Source organism: Glossina fuscipes, unplaced genomic scaffold (assembly GCF_014805625.2).
Source record: "Glossina fuscipes isolate IAEA_lab_2018 unplaced genomic scaffold, Yale_Gfus_2 1, whole genome shotgun sequence".
In the NCBI taxonomy this organism is placed as follows: Eukaryota; Metazoa; Arthropoda; class Insecta; order Diptera; family Glossinidae; genus Glossina; species Glossina fuscipes.
Window position 1 is genome coordinate 588,678 of NW_023998415.1, and position 5,717 is coordinate 594,394.

The window sequence follows — 5,717 nt, forward strand, 5'->3', positions numbered from 1 at the left end:
TACTCGGTTAGGCGGTAGCCGAAAAGCCTTACTTTTTATGAGAAACGTTATGTGGGGTGATATCGAAGAACCCGACGCATGGGGTCCATGTTAGATAAAGTTAATTTTAATGTCATATTAGTCGTGTGGAGCAACCTTTCCGGTGAACTGTAGCACCTACTTTAAAAACGATGCAGGATATATTTATAAGAATTTTTCAAAATTGGTATAAGAAAGATTAAAGGATGGCTACTGCATCCCAGAAGTCATTAAAAATTGCTTAAATGGCCCTAACTCGATTTTTACGATAAAACTCTGGTCCTGGTTTTTATAAAATAGCGAACGCCATATTTCAAATGTCTTGGCAAATCACATCGATTCCGTCAGTTCAGTCATTAATTCAAAGTAGGATAAATTATGTATCTATCGTTTATGCCTATGAGGGGAATAATGACTTGAAATCTCTTCAAGTTGTGCAAAACAAGGCATTAAAAAATATATTTAGACTTCTAATGGCGTTGTCGATGATATCGCTATATAAAGATGTGGTTAAAATAATTTTATCCATAAAATGCAGCTGTTGATAAATGTACATGGGCAAACTTGTGCACAATTGAATAACAGCCTAATTTGAACACCTAACATGGATCTGACGCACGAGTATCCCAGACGTCGCCTGGAAATCATGAAGCAGAGAATTCAACATAAAAACAGTTTGGAATATAATAGTTCGCCAGTATTCCTTAAAAACACAGAATTATATTATGTTTTAAAATGGGGCGAAAGCGGTATTTATTCTCTAACGGCTTCTCTAGGCACTTTATGTTCATTAAGCTAAGCCAACGTAAATATAATTATGAGCTGTTTTTAGCCCCGTTTAGAGTTGTTTGCAAAAAGCTAAATGATGTCTATCAGTTAATCTCAATAACGAACTCTTTAAAGTCCATCAAAGCAATTTTGCTTAATACGCGCGATTTACCTATGTCGTGTTTACTTACGTAACTTTTAACCTTAATATCTCATTATGATTCGAAAATTAATTGTTGTTTACTGTATCGGTTGCGAAGCTTTTGCATGTTTGCGATCGCTCAGTGGTTCATTTGCAATTTGGTTCTGTACTGTGCTACTTTTGTGCAGGCTTTTTTCTTTCTTATTTATTTATACATGTGTTATTATTCAATAATCATTCTATATATATATATATATATATATATATATATTTTTTTTTTTGTTTCCATATTTCATCTTATATACTTTATAATAGCTTTTAATATTAATTAGTATACGATTTACTTCCAAGAATCTATTGAATTCGACGGTTAATTTGTTTTTGTTGAGTTTCATAAAATAAATAAATAAATAAATTACAAAATAGTGAAAGAAATGTTTCTAATATAAATTTCCTGTGTAGTTTAGCTATATTATTTAAATTTCAGATACCCTCAATATGTTGCGCTGACGCAAATTAATGTCTATCCAAGTAAAATATTGTGAAAATACATAGAAACAAAAAATTAGATTTGTGTAAATTTAGTAAGAAATTGTTCATACGCGTATAATTACATGTACTCTATACTGCCCATAAACTTTATTATGTGATAGATCACAAATTGTCACACACACTCTTTCTTACTTCCTTTTTTTTTTGTTCTTTTCACATTAACAATTAAGCGACTGCGGTATTTTTGTAAGATACGTCTATTGTGTTATTTTCGTTTTCTATTTATTCATTCTCGCTTTTATCTTAGCCATCAGTTACAATGCATATAAATAACAGTGACATTTCCGTTTCCTCGCTTTTGTACGTAAATATGGACAAACAATCATAGTTCGTTTATTATTAGTACTACAGTTGCTGTGGTAAAAAAATTAAAAATTGTCTGAAAGAAGAAAGAAGCCACCAGAAGGATAATTGTTTATTAATCTCTGTAAAATTTACTTTTAGCAAAATTTGTCTTTCAACACAAAAGAATTGAACAGCATTCATATACTGGATATACATACATATACAGCAAACATATATAACAACATAAATTCGTTTATAGGAGGACAACGTCATTGTCTTTTTCGCATTGTACAACTGTTTGGTATGTTTCACATAATTCAATAACCATTCGTCGTACGTCATTATTCTTAAATAAAATGCTATTAAAAGAATTACATAAGCTTGTATTGTTAGGTATACCTATATATATCTGTGCACGAATATGTGTATGCATAAATAAATTCATCAAGCATACTTGGTTGTAAATGGATTGACTTCGGATGGCTAAGTAAGGATAATGCTGTTGATGATGATGATGATGATGATGATGATGATGATGGATGGAGGGATAACGGTAAACGTGATGTCATCAGAAAAAGATATCTCCCTTCTTTGACAAAGTTTTAAGTGTATAAATAGCCTGCGGCATTTTTATCCATTTATGACAGAGTTTATTTTCATTTCTAATTTAGTTCTACTATTGGTATTTATCCTTAGGCGCCAACAGATTGATACAGTAAAGAATGAGGAAAATTTTAAAATTCACAATAGTTACAACTTTGTGTTTCGTTGCAGATTGGTACAGGAATTAAGCTCTACTTTAAAAAGTAGTTTTGAATATTCAAAATTCAGAAGCCATCAGTGCCCATAGGCAATCTAGCCATCAATTCAAGCATGGCCGATGTTCTTTAGTGAAGGTGTTAAATACAAGTTCCACATTTCTTTGTTCGAACCACGTCTTTTTTGAGCGTAAAGTAAGGTACAAAAATTTTCCAATACACTTTCTTTTTTTCTTTGGTTAGAAGACCAATTAAGTACTTTTTATATCAGAGCCGTACGCTATGTTTTGTAAAAGTTATAGTGCCTGTCTTTTTTTACTAAAATTAATACTTATGCCCACAGTTGTTTGCCAAATCATCATCTGAGCGTGTACAGTTGCACAACGTATCGAAGAAAGATAAAAATGACAAAAAAATACAGTGTAGAGTGTGTTAAATTTATGGTCACCATAATTGATCTATAGAGAGATCTATTCATGTTCAGAACCCAGTCAAATTTGTATGCGGATTGTGGGCTAAAGTGTGCATGAATATAGGGAATAATCAATTAACTACTTATCATTCTTCAGTGGTCGGAGTTTTTTTGTAGTAAATTTAATCAGGTCATCACTCATTGTTAGGAAATTTCGAAAATTGTAATTTAAAACAGATTCATTGTTGGATGAGAGTTCGTGTTCCTTAAAAAACTTGTCACATTTGAAGTAAAGATAATCAACATGCTATTCTTAAAATAATTCATGACATTTGTGCCAATTAATAGTTTGAGGTGATTTATAGTGTGAATATATAAATGGATTGCATCTTTAGGAAAATAAAGCAGGTACCAGCACCGTAAAAGGCTGAGTATTAGATACCATCAGGCATTCATTGATTTTCTTAGTAATACACCAAAAATTACATATTATTTTTCCGCAAATGCACAATTTTCTTGTAAATCCTCGTATTGTACGATATTCGAACGTCAACGCGATCTAAATTTAACAAAGGTTATATTAGTTTTAGACTTTGTCGCTGTAGAAGGGCTTGCCCTCCATGAAACATGGTTGGTTTCAAGAAATGGATCTACGTGATGTAAACTGCTTGCGATTAATGTTTATGCTACATTGCTACTGTGGATCCATTTTCTTCATAAAATATTCAAAATTAGATGTTTTTGGCATATAAGGTTTAAATATTTCATGGAAATTTATGTATGGGACAGAAAACAGATAAGCGAAGAGACGTACAGAAGAGGAGACAAGCTTAACTCTATGCGAAAAGTGGTTTTGAATCAATTGGTGTAATATAGGGTGGGTCCGTCTCAACTGTTTTTGGATATTATACACATCTGTGCAGGTTATATATATATATATATATTATCATGTACCCTATTAGTAGTATAGGATATAAACACAAATGTAGTCACCGTCAACGGGACGTTACAGAATTTTGCTGGCGGTTCGACTTAGATGAAATGGGGTTTCCACATGTGATGTATTTCGTGATACGAGGAGGAGTAATTTAAAAGGAAAAGCTTGGATAATATTAACATATTCCAAAGATGATGATTGATAATATCACGTGCTTTACTTAAACCGTTGAAAATCACGTCTGTTTGTTTGCTGGTAGAAAAAGTTTTTTAGGTTGCTATAAAATTCAAGCAGATGACCAGTGATACTTTTGCCGCTAATGAAGTTTTGCCGTTGAGCAGAAACTATCGATGATATTAAATGTAGCGATCTGTTAGCAATTAACTGTTCAGAAAACTTCGGCATGAACTCAAGCTTACCAATCTCCATGTAGTTATTGGCACTTTCTCTGTTTGATTTTTACAACGCTGAACAAAGCCCTGAGAGGATGGACGATAACCTCTAGGGTCGTATTTGAGTTCCGTCGAATATTGAATGAACCGCTCAAGCACATTGACGGGCAACTAATAGGTTTGTCTGGACGTTTGGATATTAAGGACAACGAAAGGGCTGACCGGCGTCCGAGGAAACTTGACAGGTGTTGAGGTTTTCTGCAACGTATCGAAAAGCCATATTGAAAGTCTGGTGCCGTAATGCGCATAGAAAAGATCAGATTACCATTGAAAGCAAAGTCCATTTGCAACGGCTAGCAAAAATATTTACAAGATCTTCTGGCATAGCACATAGCTACAGGAACCAAAAAGCAGCGACCTACTTATGGCCACAGCCTTCTACACAGGTCGTAACTATCTCATGTATCACCTTGAAAAAATATGGGTATCTCTAAATATCGATTCACATAGACTTTGCCAAGACCCTGTGAATGCGAGGCCAGAGAATAAATTCCAAGACTAAAGTCTAAGAGTTGATAGTCGAGATTCTTGCCTACTCGGCCACTCAGGCGGATTACTTTCACATCTAAAAGATTACGTTCGTTGTAAAAAGCATTTACAAATTTGCAAAGTTTGATGAAACGAAATGAAGTCAATATATTGTAGCACTTTTTTATGAGAAAGACAACAATTTTCTGTTTGGAATCGAGGAATTCGTAGAAATACTTCACTTTTGAAAGCACTTTGAGCAATACTATTTACTTAGTGTTAAAAATATGTTCGCAGTACTTATGTATATTGCGCTAGTTATAGGGGAACTAATTGCTTTCTTAAGATTTTAATCCTTCGATCCATAAACATTTTTAATTCCTCTGCGAACCAGGCTGGCGATAAAGCATTGTACAAATATTGTCAAATAGTTCATGGAAGAAATGGACACTTAAATCAATGTCGGAACAATCAATGCATCAATTTAAGTCGGACATTAAAAGTTTCAACAAATTATAATTAGTTTCGCCAAAGTTTGGTTTTTTTAACTGTTTACTAATCAAAGTATGAACAGAAAGAACAATACTCGAATCAATTATATCTTATGAACTAGCCAAAGGCAAATGAAAGATTCAATAGATTGAGATAGAAATTATTAATAATATTAATCTGTAAAAACTTATGGGATTGGCAAGGATGACCAATACCTTCAACGAAGCGCCATTTGATGCTTGTTAAATTAAAATCAGCTAGAACGCCTAAGGAATGGTTGAATTGGAGACTATTGTGAAATTTGCTGGAGAAGACAAATATGTTATGCTGTAAAAATAAGCCCAACAATACTTACGAAGACTGAACTATTACAAAAACGAGGGCTAACTAAATCTTCAGTCACAAAGTTATTTTGATTTAATTGCAAAGGTAC